Source organism: Lissotriton vulgaris, chromosome 4_1 (genome assembly GCF_964263255.1).
Source record: "Lissotriton vulgaris chromosome 4_1, aLisVul1.2, whole genome shotgun sequence".
NCBI classification, from domain to species: Eukaryota; Metazoa; Chordata; class Amphibia; order Caudata; family Salamandridae; genus Lissotriton; species Lissotriton vulgaris.
Window position 1 is genome coordinate 2,067,441,096 of NC_141691.1, and position 14,754 is coordinate 2,067,455,849.

The 14,754-nt window shown below is 47.3% G+C and overlaps 1 protein-coding gene across 2 annotated transcripts in view; it reads left to right on the top strand.

The window, feature by feature from the left end:
• Positions 1–3,980: 3,980 nt before the first annotated feature.
• Positions 3,981–14,754, top strand: part of LOC147725015 (uncharacterized) — a 61,981-nt gene continuing 51,207 nt past the window's right edge. The window contains exon 1 of one of the 2 annotated variants that reach the window (XM_086966483.1): positions 3,981–4,138. The gene's annotated coding sequence lies outside the window, so the exon portion shown is untranslated. The remainder of the gene's footprint in view (positions 4,139–14,754) is intronic. The other variant, XM_086966481.1, reaches the window with a different exon arrangement.

A 14,754-nucleotide genomic window follows, 5' to 3' on the forward strand; every position in this document is an offset into this window, starting at 1 on the left:
ATTGGGGCAACAAGTCTTGGCAAATTCAAGCCCACGCGGTGGACCTAAAATGGCGTCTTGAGTGGACCAGGAGGGTCCGGGGTGCTCCTCTTTTGGAAGGGAGCAAAGGCCAGTCTGGAGCAACCAGACCAGCAGCGGTGATGTCGTCGGGCGTCGTTAAGAAGGCCACAAGCCAGCGGGCTAGTAGCCAAACAACGCGGTGAGCAGCAGAAGGGCCCCACGCAGATCGTGGAGATGCTGGACTTCGGTGCTGGAGCTGTTCAGGGTCGGGGCTTCTCGGACCCCAAAGCACTCACCAGAGGATCCCTCGGCGGTCGTGCTGGATAGAAGTCGTGCAGTTCTGATGATGGCCGGTCCCTCGAGGTCTCGTCGCACCTACGGTTCTCAGCTTAGCTGTAGAGGTAGGTAGAGGTCAGAGGTGCCAGGGAAGCCGGGTCTCGTCGTCCTGGTCGGTCGGATTCCTGAGGAAGGACGTGCAGCAAACCGCAGAGTTCTTAGATGGTGCCTGCGGATGCAGGGTGACTACTCCTTAGCCACAAGGGAGAAATCTTGAGAAGAAGTTGAGAGTTCCTTTCGTAGAAAGTAGTTTCTTGATTCAAAGATGATCTAATTTGGAAGGGTCCCCGCTCCTGCCTTTATCCTAAAGAAAGGGGTGGGTACGAGACTAGGTCCTGCCCTAGGGGTGGGACCAGGAAGGGGGGTGGTTACACCCCTCTCCCATGCCGGACTTTCCCCAGGCCAGGGGCTGGTGTGCCCCTGGAACTGGTTCTAGCCGGCAGATGCGTAGTGAGCACCGGGGTGCCACTTGCATCACCTTCCTGTAAAGCCCTGCCTACCCAGGATACACAAAACCCTGTCTGGGATGGTGCTAGCACCGCCCCTGACAGGAAACCCTTTGTCCAAGCTCTCCTCGCTGGAAGGACTCCCAGCAGTAGGAGGTCAGACTCGTGTCTGTGGTGGCAGCATCCATTTTGTGGAGCTGAGGCTTCAGTTAACTTTAACCGGGGTTCACAGTTACATACATGTCGTGTCCCTCTAGAAGGGTGGAATGCTAACCCCGTCCCCAGAATTGGCGAGGGGTTAGTATTCCAATTCGTATGACACCTTACTCGACATGTTTTGATAAAGCAATACCAAAGATAGCATTTAACCGCGAGGATTATAATGCACTTAAGAGTATATGGTATGTGTTATCATGGAACAGCTATTAGGACTTGGTTCCGCAAGCTGCAAACGGGCTCAGCTCATGCCAGAGCACCATCTCACACGATTCCAAGCACTCTGCCTTCAGGATTGTCAAGGCCTGCCATAGGAGTGACTGATAGGAATCTGTGTGTCCATTTTTAGGGTTAGATATAGGTATACTATATCTAAAGCAAAGGGTGATTACACCACCTTGCCCCAGCTGTCGTGCAGCCAGTTGTGCCAGATTTAGATGGCCATCCAGGGGTGGCATAATACATGCTTCAGCCCCTGGTAGGCCCTGGGTACACCTATGCCCTGAGTTACAGGGTCTGATAAGGCGGCCCAGTACCCATTGGATAATGCACCTAAGGTACACATGTCAATTTAGTGAGAGACCAGCTAGGCTGTGGGTCTGATTGGCAGGCCCACAGCCAGAGAAAGTCGTAAACCAGTGAAACACAAACAAAAAAATCTGGGTGATCATAGGATTGCAGACCCTACTCTCCAACACTAGGGTCTTAGGACCATAATGTTCGCAGGGTCAATACTGATTTGCATATGGCTGGGTTCAAACTGGTATGGCATGGTGAGCATAAAAAACGATCTCTGTGCTGGGCTGAATGTATGACACTGTTCTGCATTCTGTCCATCAATTGTTCTTTTTGCATTTGTCAACCCGAGTCGGACGGGTATGCCCAGACGTGGGTCCCATAATATTCCAATAAGACCCCATTTTTAATGATTTTTATTTACCCAGTTAGACCCAAGAATAAAGGGAAACCGGGATCTGCCTGAGGTATTTTATCTTTAGAACCCCCTCTCTTCCTGTGTATCCAAAGAGCTCCCAACACTGTGGTTGAGCCCACCTTGACTTTTAGGGGTCAGGGTGACCCGATGATGAAGCATGACACCACTAGGGTGTATGAGGGTAATATAAACAAAATAGTGTTTTTCCCTACATTCATGGTTGGGTTAGATACAACCTTACACTAGAGAGTCTCTTTCCCCCATTCTTTGCCGCGGGTACAGTGTACTTGCTTACACAACTGACCACTTCGCGGTCAATTGGAGTATGTTTTTTGTGATTTGAATTATACTTAGGGAGGACATACTCCGATAATTCCTACCTCTCCAACCCCCTGGATTTCTCCAGTACCCACAAGTGTTTATATAGATGCTCTGATTCAGCCTGGCAGTCACTGAGGATGCACTTACAATCAGAGCAACTGGAACTATGTGTTAGGGATGCACCAACTTATGCAGCAGTGTTGACTAAATTATGCGGCAAGGAAAAGGTAACATGTGCAGCATAATGCAGCACAGTTTTTGACAGTATTACTTCACTATTTTGTGCTTTTTTCCACATGGTAATACTTGCTGGGCAAATATTTCACTTCATTAGTAACATTTTAACAACCAAATACATAAATAGGCAACTGAAAGGTGACCAGTTAACCTTCAAGACTGGTCCTCCAACGTGCGTCCATTCAAATCACCACTTATCACCAGGTGTTTTGTAGCTTTTGATCGTTTGAGCTAGAAATTATTTTTTAAATAAAATTAGCAGATTATGCAGCAGACGATGGATTATGGGGCAAATGAAGTACATCCTTAATTATGCGGAAAAAAGCTTGGGCTGCAGAATCGCATAATTCCAGTGGTCTCGCTTACAGTGGCATGGGCGAGTGTAGTGGAGCACTGAAATCATGAGTATAATTATCGAGGTGGTGTCAGTACACAAACAATGGACATGTCACACATAAGCAACCTGAAAACTTGACAGGTATGACGTAAAAATAGAGGCCATACTGGTATAAACGACCCCGGCGGAAAAACTAGTTGATCCATAATGAAGTCTGCAAATTATAACACGTTGTTTTCCTCCTTTGGATGACTAGATCACATAAAAGTATTTTCTCTCGCTTTGCACTTCATGAACTTATTTCAAAGATGAAACGTTAATTTAAAAAAAGCGCCTCTTCTAATTATACTTATCATTTGTCTGCCCAAATTAAGTTAAAATGTCGATCCTTAAACTACAGGTTATTTGCAGTTAAAGGTGTATATTGGAATTATTGATTTCCGCCTGCTCAGTCTTCGGAGCTCCCTGATGCTTCTGTTCCTGCCCCCGTCCATGTGCAGTGAGGGGGACACTGGAGGCCGAGGCAGGGGCCCGAGGGAGGCCGAGGCAGGAGGGGCCCGAGGGAGGCGGAGGCAGGGGCCCTTGGGAGGCCGAGGCAGGGGCCCGAGGGAGGCGGAGGCAGGAGGGGCCCGAGGGAGGCGGAGGCAGGAGGGGCCCGAGGGAGGCCGAGGGAGGCGGAGGCAGGAGGGGCCCGAGGGAGGCGGAGGCAGGGGCCCGAGGGAGGCGGGGCAGGAGGGGCCCGAGGGAGGCGGAGGCAGGGGCCCGAGGGAGGCGGGGCAGGGGCCCGAGGGAGGCCAAAGCAGGGGCCGTGGGAGGCCGAGGCAGGGGCCGTGGGAGGCCGAGGCAGGGGCCCAGGGAGGCGGTGCTGCTGGATATGGAAGGGGAGCACAGAGCAGAAATTATCGCTTACATTCATTTCCATTCTGTGTTTCCCAAATGTGGCCATGCACGTCCCGGTGACGGTTTAAAGAATGAATTTTGAAGTCGGACTTCAGAAGCTCCTTTGTTACAGTAGCTTTCGTTTCTTTCTGCACCGGAAGTGCATCGAGCCGCTCTTCCGGGCGGGGACGTCATTCCCGTATCATTGGCAGCTGTTCCCTATGCTGGTGACGATTGGCCGATCCTGTGAGCCGCCTGCTCCAATGGGTAGCAAGGGAGAGGAACCCGGGCAAGTGATGCATTCCCGGTTCTGTTTCACTTCCTGCTGTAGTCTTTTGGAACAATTGAAAACAATATTAACCAAGGACTGTTGAGACCGCAGGGCGGGGCTGGGCCCTGAAGATACCGGAGGAGTCCCGGATTGGAGGACAGGTGAGGAGCGGAGACCCGGGAGAAAACAAGCATTGGGATGGAGGGGTGTGCCGGGAGTATTCAATCACTCTTGGAATGGAGGGGTGTGCCGGGAGTATTCAATCACTCTTGGAATGAAGGGGTGTGTCTGGAGTATTCAATCACTCTTGGGATGGAGGGGTGTGCCTGGAGTATTCAATCACGCTTGGAATGGAGGGGTGCCTGGAGTATTCATTCACTCTTGGGATAGAGGGGTGTGCCTGGAGTATTCATTCACTCTTGGGATAGAGGGGTGTGTCTGGAGTATTCAATCCCTCTTGGAATGGAGGGGTGTGGCTGGAGTATTCAATCACTCTTGGGATGGAGGGGTGTTCCTGGAGTATTCAATCACTCTTTGAATGGAGGGGTGTACCTGAAGTATTCAATCACTCTTGGAATGGAGGGGTGTGCCGGGAGTATTCAATTACTCTTGGAATGAAGGGGTGTGTCTAGAGTATTCAATCCCTCATGGAATGGAGGGGTGTGCCTGGAGTATTCTATCGCTCTTGGAATGGAGGGGTGTGCCTGGAGTATTCATTCACTCTTGGAATGGAGGGGTGACCCTGGAGTATTCATTAACTCTTGGAATGGAGGGGTGTGCCCGGAGTATTCTATTGCTCTTGGAATGGAGGGGTGTGCCTGGAGTATTCATTCACTCTTGGAATGGAGGGGTGTGCCCGGAGTATTCTATCGCTCTTGGAATGGAGTGGTGTGCCTGGAGTATTCATTCACTCTTGGAATGGAGGGGTGTGCCCAGAGTATTCTATCGCTCTTGGAATGGAGGGGTGTGCCTGGAGTATTCATTCACTCCTGGAATGGAGGGGTGTGCCTGGAGTATTCTATCGCTCTTGGGATGGAGGGGTGTGCCGGGAGTATTCAATCACTCTTGGGATGGAGGGGTGTGCCTGGAGTATTTAATCACTCTTGGAATGGAGCGGTGTGCCTGGAGTATTCTATCGCTCTTGGGATGGAGGGCTGTGCCTGGAGTATTCTATCGCTCTTGGGATGGAGGGGTGTGCCTGGAGTATTCTATCGCTCTTGGGATGGAGAGGTGTGCCGGGAGTATTCAATCACTCTTGGGATGGAGTGGTGTGCCTGGAGTATTCTATCGCTCTTGGGATGGAGGGGTGTGCCGGGAGTATTCAATCACTCTTGGGATGGAGGGGTGTGCCTGGAGTATTCATTCACTCTTGGGATGGAGGGGTGTACCCAGAGTATTCAATCACTCTTGGGATGGAGGGGTGTGCCTGGAGTATTCAATCACTCTTGGGATGGAGGGATGTGCCTGGAGTATTCATTCACTCTTGGAATGGAGGGGTGTGCCCAGAGTATTCAATCAGTCTTGGGATGGAGGGGTGTGCCAGGAGTATGGAGTATTTATTCACTCTTGGAATAGAGGGGTGTGCCTGGAGTATTCATTCACTCACTCTTGTGATGGAGGGGTGTGCCAGGAGTATTCAATCACTCTTGGAATGAAGGGGTGTGCCCAGAGTATTCAATCACTCACTCTTGGGATGGAGGGGTGTGCCTGGAGTATTCAATCACTCACTCTTGGGATGGAGGGGTGTGCCTGGAGTATTCAATCACTCACTCTTGGGCTGGAGGGGTGTTCCTGGAGTATTCACTCACTCTTGGGATGGAGGGGTGTTCCTGGAGTATTCACTCACTCTTGGGATGGAGGGGTGTGCCCAGAGTATTCAATCACCCTTGGAATGGAGGGGTGTGCCGGGAGTATCCATTCACTCTTGGAATGGAGGGGTGTGCCTGGAGTATTCATTCACTTCTGGAATGGAGGGGTGTGCCTGGAGTATTCAATCACTCTTGGGATGGAGGGGTGGGTCTGGAATATTCACTCACTCTTGGGATGGAGGGGTGTGCCGGGAGTATTCATTCACACTTGGGATGGAGTGGTGTGCCTGGAGTATTAACTCACTCTTGGGATGGAGGGGTGTGCCTGGAGTATTCATTCACACTTGGGATGGAGGGGTATGCCTGGAGTATCCATTCACTCTCTCGGAGAGTCCAGCCGTCAGCGGTCACAGGGAAGAGCGGACAGAGCGCCTTTGAGTACACAGATGCCATGATTCTACAGTTCTGTCTTACCTGTTCCCAAGAGAATGCATTTATGCGTAAGGACACTGAAGGGATGCTACAGCAGGGATCACCGAGGCACTAAGCTTGATCATTTGTGCCTTCACCCCACCCCCTCCTGACACGGGATTGGCGGGCATGACTTAGAAAGATGTAAAGCCCCAGTCCCCAAGGTATACATTTGTCTTTGTATATCGGCCCTCCCTTACACTCCACATGGACCATTCCCCTTTGAACCCACTGGGGGTTAGATGTGCGCTGTGTGCCTTCCTTCCCTAGCCACCGATTCCTGACTGTCACATCATATGCTGACAGCTGAAACGCACGTAAGTGCCCTGGTAACTTTACCTGGCCCATTCAGGCTGGCTCGTGTTTTTGAATTCAGTAAGTGATGTGTTTGCAATCAGGCACATATTCTCCTACTATAATCTTATTTATCAGGTTAGTCGAGCTCCAAGTTATTTTAAAGACCAATTGGTTATTTTTTAAATTATATTAAGCTAGGACCCCCATTGTCAAGTTAGTTTAATCCTTCTAAAAATTAGGTGCACTCCTTTTAAAAAAATATTTTTTTTAGCCCTGGTGTAGTCCACCTTATGAGTTCAATATACACCAGATACTCTGATCTGTTTTCCCCTACAATGCCACAGGAAGTCTTCGCTATTCATCTCACGCTCCGCTCAACTCTAGGTTGATCCCTTTGATTCTATTTTACAAGCGAAGCCTGGTACCCAAATCTGAAGACGAGGCCGAATTCTGGAGATAAGCCAGTTTATGAAAGCACTCATACATATTTGTTTCTTTATCCAATGACTTTCGCTTTTTTGTGATTCTACTGATTTCTTGTTTTTTTTATAGCTCTTCCGAATGTTTGCAATTTAGTAAGCTCTGTAAAATAACGTGTTAATATTTCGCACGTTATAGGTATTCATGTTACCGACTTCCCAGTGATTGAAGCCTGATATACTCTTGCTTGAGTCACACCTGGCATATGCGCAGCACATCAATTCAGTGGAATTTTATAAAATATCTACTTGTCAAAGGGAGGGGGTGCTTCAGAAGTCTACTTGTCATATCAAATGATCCATGTATTTCTTTTGGTGACACGCAGTGATATGCCTAGTTATGGCATTATTTTTATTATATAGGAACTTTGGTGATAGTCTCTCAGATTATGTTATGGTTTATATTATATCTGGTTTTGATTTCTAGCACAGCTGTGATTTTGCCGCCTTTTCACAAATAAAATACAACCACAGGGGTGAGAAGTGGGCAGAAAAGGGTAGTTCCAGGTTTGACATGCCCTATGAGCCGCCCACAAACCAACTTGTTTGAGGGTAAATCACTTCATCTACCCACTATTTATGTAGTGTGGGGCCACACATCTTCCTACATGTACACCTGGGCTTCAGTCTACCAATCCATTTGCGTAAAAGCCTTACATTATCATATAACTGTTGGTACATGCATGTGGTTGCATGTGCTGAGAGTTTGGTGTCTTCTTGAAGTATACACGTATTGCATCTAAGGGTGGTACGTCACCTCCATGTTTCTTTTCTGAATGTTTAGTTGAAATCCTCTAGGGCCCAGTTTTAATGTTCTGACAAAACCACTGTTTGCAACAGTGTTGGAATTATAAGTTTGTACATTTTTTTCATTCAGTACATTTTGCGAAGTCAAACCAAGCACTAGAATCTTCTTGTTATGCCCCATTTCCCGGTCCAAACTATAATCACTGTTATTTATTGCTTCTGGTAAATCACAAACCCCATGGTATTGTTATTTATTGCATGCAATAAATAACAGTATAATTATGACAAACTTTTAACTGGGACCACTGCCTTGAAGCATGGATTTATTGTTTCTGCCCGACTGCCTTGGCACAGACTCACTAGTTCTCCTCCATTGATCACAGGACTGTTGATAAACTAGGACAGTGGGCAAATATATCATAAAACATTTAGTACATGTGTAACATTCCGTTTTGTGTCCTGTTTCGCATCTTTTTCACATTCTGTGGAACCTTTGTGGCTGCCATTGTTTGACGGACTTCCTTGTTCTTTCATAGTGCCTTATCAATTATGTGCCTTAAAACTGGGGCTGGTAGAGTCTCGGAGCGTTTTGGCGCTTTTCTGGGAATTTTAACATTGCGCTTTTTTTAAACTATGAAACGCATTTGTTTTTTTATCTCCTGTTTTAAAATTGAATTTGTTGTCTGAAATTCAATTTGTTTGTTTTTTACCTTTCTTGCACTGCACTTTGGGATGGATACTCCTCTCCTCCCATCACTCTACTTTCCGGGGTTGATTTCCGGGGTTAAAGGCTAGAGAAGCCATTTTGGCAGTGCGTGCTCTAGTTGCTATAGGAGACGGGGCTATAAAGATGCGCACTGCGCGATCACCAGTACCTTAGTGGGCTGGTAGAATGGCGGAGCGTTTTGCCGCTTTTCTGGCCATTTTAACATTGCGCTTTTTTTAAACTATGAAACGCATTTGTTTTAACTGCTGTTTTAAAATTGAAATTGTTGTCTGAAATTTAATTTGTTTTTTACCTTTCTTGCATTGCACTTTAGGACGGAATCTCCTCGCCTCCCTTTGTGCTACTTTCTGGGGCTGATTTCCAGGGTTAAAGGCTAGAGACGCCAATTTGACATTGCGTTCTCTAGTTGCTAAAGGAGGCGGGGCTATAAAGATGCGCGTGCGCGCAGCTGGCGCGCTTTAGGCAAGCCAGTCTGTCCCCGTCAGCGCCCTGGAAGCGGCCAGCACCAGCCAATCTGTTCGTTTCAGTCCTCAGCCTTCTGCTGCACTTCAAAGGTATAGTAGGGCTGAGCTGTGCCTGCGCTGCACTCCTCATTGCCTGTGCTTCCATTGGGAGGTTCTGGAGAATCCAGACACTATTTGTGAGTTTTGTAATTTTACATTGTGCACCGCTACCACAGACACTCTCGCCCTAGAGCTCCCGAGTGGGGACAGTCAGGCGGGCCCCTCTATTCAGGCAGCCCCAATTAAGGCTCGCTCTTTGGCCTGCCGCTCTCAGGATGTTTGGGACCTTGTCGTGGAAGAGTCTCTGGATCTGCTTTTTATTACGGAGAAGTGGCTCCATGAGATCTCCAACCCTGTTATAGAACTAGCCATACCCAGAGGTTTCAAAGTATCCCAGGTCAACCGCATAACAGGCAGAGGAAGTGGGGTTGTGGTAGTGTATAGGGATAAGTGGTCCCTTCAACGGGGTGACATTGTGAGCATTGGAGATCAGGAGGCTTTGAATTTTTCCCTGATCTTCTCCCCCCAATTTACACTGGTTGGTATTTTGATCTATAGACCTCTGAGTCCCGCAGGCACCTTTCTTAAAGCACTGTATGATATGATTATCCCTCGCTCACTTCATTTCTCCCACTTTTTACTTCTTGGTGATTTGAACATCCGTCTGGACTGCACTGAGGAAGGGGTTACTTCTTGGTGATTTGAACATCCATCTGGACTGCACTGAGGAAGGGGATACGCGGGTGTTCGCTGATTCACTTCACCTGGCCCAGTTATCCCAATGGGTTACTTCCCTCACGCATTGCGGAGGTCACATCCTGGACTCTATTTGTTCTAACTTTTCAATTTCTGTTAAGCCTCCTTTTCAAGTAACCTGGACTGATCATGCTGTTATTCCTTTCTCCTGGTTTCTTAAGGATCCTCTTCCCCTTAAAAAGCCCACCCTGTACTCACCGGCGCCCAAAATCAACCCAGACGCCTTCAGATTAGCTTTGGCAGGGTCCAAGCCAGACTTAGCCCAAGATCTGGAGGAAGCGTGGGAACACTTTAATATCTGGATTGCTCAGGCGGTCAAGCTTACTTCCCCATCTCTTCCCCCCCAGGCGAGACAGAGACTCCCCTTCGAAACCTTGGTTTTCTGAGAAGCTCACAATACAGAAACGCGCATGTTAAAAACTAGAGCGGAGCTGGTGTCAAACCTATTGCCCCCTGGCAAAACGTTTGTTGAGGAAAGCTCTAAAACTGTATTATGCTGCCATATTGCAGGCCAAGAGCCGGCACTATGCTGAGAGAATTGCTTTTTCAAAAAACAATGCTAAAGAAATCTTCTCCATAGTACAGAGTTTCCTGGCACCTACTGCTGAAAGTACCACTCTCCCCAATTTGGCTACCTGGTGTGGGAAACTATCGAATTTTTTATCGACAATATTCTGTCAATTCAGGAAAACTTTAGACTCCTTCGACTTCATCAGTCAAGTGCTCTGCCCCTTCAGGTGTGTTAGAGGAATCGCACGGATCTTCGGCTCTCTCTGCTTTCGCCCCATTTTTTTGCAAGATTCTTTGGAAATTTTAAAATCACTTAAATCTGGTTCCCCGTCTGATCCCTGTCTGGCCAGGCTGTTGGCATCAGTAGTTGAGACATTCAACTTAGAGATTAACACTCTACTTGAGGAAGCAAGCCAAACTCTTGCCTTTGCTAAAAAAGCCTTCTCTTGATCCTCTGATCTCTACCAGCTACGGGCCAATCTCGCTACTCCCAGCCGTGGCCAAAGTCTGTGAGAAGGAGGGAAATAAACAACTTACCTCCTTTGTGGAAGTCAAATCAGGATTTAGGGCCAGTTAGAGGTTCTGAGTCTGCCTTGGTTGAAATGACTGAGGCCATCAGAGAGTGTTTGCACGCTGGCAGAGCTGCTCTGATTTCATTAGACCTCTCTGCTGCATTTGATACCGTCCCTCACTTGCTGCTTCTGGCCCGCCTGTCTGACATTGGGGTGACAGGTTCCGCGTTGAGCTGGGTTGGTTCATTTTTGGACAACGCTCTCAGCAAGTATGGATGCCCCCGTTCTCCTCTACGTCACAAGCTTTGTCCACCGGAGTCCCTCAAGGCTCCACTCTGAGCCCTCTCCTTTTTAATATATATATGACCCCTCTGATTTATTTGGCAGAGGAGATGGGTGAAAAGATCATCCCCTATGCCAGCGGTTCTCAAACTGTGTGCCGCGGCACCCCAGTGCGCCGTAATGAGGTGCCAGGAGGGAAATTTCAGCAGCAGCATACGGGGGGGTTAGCAATGCCACCTTCATTATCCTGCAACATGATTTGGCCCAAGAGCGACGTGCGTACATACACGCGTACGTGCTTTCAGAGGCGTAGTCTCCGCCATTACTGCCATACACAGTTCTGAGCATTTGAGGCGCATGTTTGCTGCCTGCCGTGCTCTGCCGTGCCTCGTGGGACCCTCTGCACAACGAAATAGGTAAGTGAAGTCCGCCTAATTCCAAGAATTACCTGCAGCAGGTTAGCGAATAATGGGCAGGGAGTGAGTGGATATGTGTAATAGGTGATGGAAACGCAGTGCTGGGGGAGTGCATGTAACGGGCTGGTCGAGAGTTGTGTTGGTCAGGCAACTGCTGCTAAAATCTGCGTGCAGTGTGAAAGCATAGCAACTGGCCAGCCCGGATTTTTAATGAACTTCATCCTTGTCATTATACCTCTGTGCAGTTTATTACTTTGTTGATACAGACGGTAGGTCTAACAGCGCAACAAACAGATGACAGCAACAAAACATGGAGAGGGCGTTTCACATGGTGCACATTATTTAAAGTATCTGTTGCAACACTTCACCCAGGGAAGTGCTGACATTTAAAAGAACTGTTTTCAGATTTGGACTTCCCATGAGGCCGCGCAACAGTTCTTAAACTTTGCTCAATATTTTTGAATGTTTTAATAGCCCCTGGCGACCAAGTAGAGCCAGGACCTTGCAAATTGCTATATTAATTAATTATTTGTATATCTAGCTCATGCACATATTCTGAAGATATGTCTAGATCCAGTCTTCCAGGGCCTGTGTTGGACACACCTGCACTAACAGATGTTATGATCCGGAGGTGTGATAAATTGCGTTTATGTGACATGTTTGACCTTTTATGAAAAATATAGTTTGCTGGTATCTTGCTGACTTTTTTTTCATGCGCAGGCATTCCCAGCGTAAACACGTAATGCAAGATACTGTCAGGGGGCTGGTTTGAGTAAGTCATTTTCCACCTGAACTAGTCTCTTGCCTTTGGAAAATCAGAAAATAAATCATGTATGGAGATTTTCTAGCAATGCTGCATGTAACATTAAATTCGGGAATTGTTTTAATTTCTCTGATATAATTAACATTTCACGCCTAATATTATCCGAAACGGACAGAAAAATCATTCTCACTTGACAAGGGAATGAGAGTGACTGAGCATTATAGTAGAGAGATGCTTGTGCGAGTGAGAGTATTGTAAGGGATGGGGTGATAGTGAAGAGTACAGCTGAGCAAAGACCATGGGCAAGGAAAGAAACGGATGACACTGCAGAATTTGGCCCAAGGCCCAGAGTCTGCACCACTTGAGAGCCAACAAGTAAATCCAATCCAATTGTTCTTTGTTTTTAATTTACGTGCCACAATAATACTTTCATATGCAAATATGTTCACACTTCAAATAATACATTCTGATGCTTGTCGAACCAGATACCTAATACTGGAAAAACAGCAATTAAAAACAAATATTGATAACCAGTATTTAATTTAAATAAAAAAGGGCCTAGTTTCCAAAGGTGGAAATATTGAATGTTGCCAAGGTAACAGGGTCGATTTCTATCAGTCCTCAGAGAAAATCTTTCAAATGTACATTTATTCAGGTGTCAGTTTCTTAAAAAATAAGTGCTGATTGTTGGGTGCGGAAAGGTTGCCTCCGTCTTCGTAGCTTCACTGCAAGCTCCTTCATGCTATTCAAGTGAAATTGTATTTATTCCGACCCCCAATATGGCTGCTTAAGTGGGATGTTGCCTAGGCCTGCTCCAGGAGCTCTACTGTTAGATGCAGAGAACATACTCCTCTCAATTATAACTTCCCAATTCTTTTGTTGGAGGTATCATTACTGCACATTTTTAGGGAGTATTTTCATGATTTTAAGTTGTAAAACAGACCAATATGTCGACAACCTGGAGCCCTGGCCATAAGGCATGTGGAGACCAAGACACGAGTTGTAAGTCTGGCATGTTTGACACCTTAAGACTATGTGATAGATAGGTTAAATTTCTCAAGCAGCCAGTCCCTCAATATTCATGGATCTGCGGTCTGGCCCTCTCAGCAGAACTCTTATTCGCAGGCAACACATGTTTTAGAATCGATCATAGATCTGGAGTTGTGGGTATGAGTGGACAAAAGCTGCCATATTGTGCAATGGTGTGTCCAACTCCCCTCTGGGACTGATGTGGTGAAAAAAAGTTGCATGGAAACATATTTGGCTATTAATCTTGTATTGTTTCTCTTTTCTCACTTAACGAGTTTTTATTAAACAACTGTTATCTTCTTATTTTGTTACAAATATGATTATAACACCTTCATTGCGTCCCAATTACTTTAAGGAAGACAACAGGAAGTACTCCCGAGGTCGGGCTTACATCCCCCCCACCCGCCCACCGGTAAAAAAAATGGTGGGAAGCCACAGCCAACTGCCAATTAGGTCAAGGGAGCCACAGGTCAAAAAAGTTTGTGAACCACTGCCCTATGCTGATGATACCCAGCTCCTCTTCACTTGCAGAAAAGATGACTCTTCTCCTCTTCAGGCCAGAGCTTGCCTGTCAGACGTTTTTAAATGGCTTCATGCTGCGGAGCTTAAGTGCAACAGGACAGGTCTGAAATCCTCTTGTACGGTACCTTTCCCTCCCAGTTCACAGAATCCCTCAGGCCAGCCGAATGTCCTCTACCCAATTCAGATGGCCAACCTGTAAAAAATCTGGGGATTTGTTTTAATGAGGATCTTAGGTTTACCACTCAGATAAAAAAAAATAGCGGTACAATGTTTTGGTACACTAAGATCACTTAGGAAGTTTCTGTCACTTCTACCACAGCCTACCGAAAGAGATGGTCACCCGCGCCCTAATACTGTCGCTTATTGTTTACGTGGACGCACTTTATGTTGGCGTTCCTGGGTACCAGTTGAAAAAACTCCAGTCTATCCAGAATGCCACAGCCAGGGCTTTACTGAATATCCCTCCAAGATCAAGCATACAACAACGTCTGAGTGATCTCCATTGGCTGCCAGTTGTGGAAAGAGTGAGATTTAACCCCTTCCCCTCTGCCTTCGGCCAATGGCCTTCGCGAGCACTACCTTCAAAGTGCTGTGCATGTCCATTGGCCGACGCAGCCCCGCCCGCACAAGGAAACGCCCGCACCGCGGCGGAATTACCACAGCGGTTAACTGGTTAAAGCCCTTAACGTTGGCGCATGCAGCCCTGAATCGGTCCGGCCCTGGCTATCTCAGGAAGCGTTTTAAATTCTGCATGCCCTCAAGAAACCTGCATTCTATGTCACAGTTCATGGCAGTGATTCCACGTTTCCGTCGGGTGAGAATGGGCGGCAGCTCTTTAAGCCTATAAGGCTGCCGTGGCTTGGAACGCACTTCCTTTGGAACGTCGCTGTATCCAAAATGCTAAACCATTCAGGGAACGGCTGATAACACTGCTCTTTGTATAAACTCCTCTGTC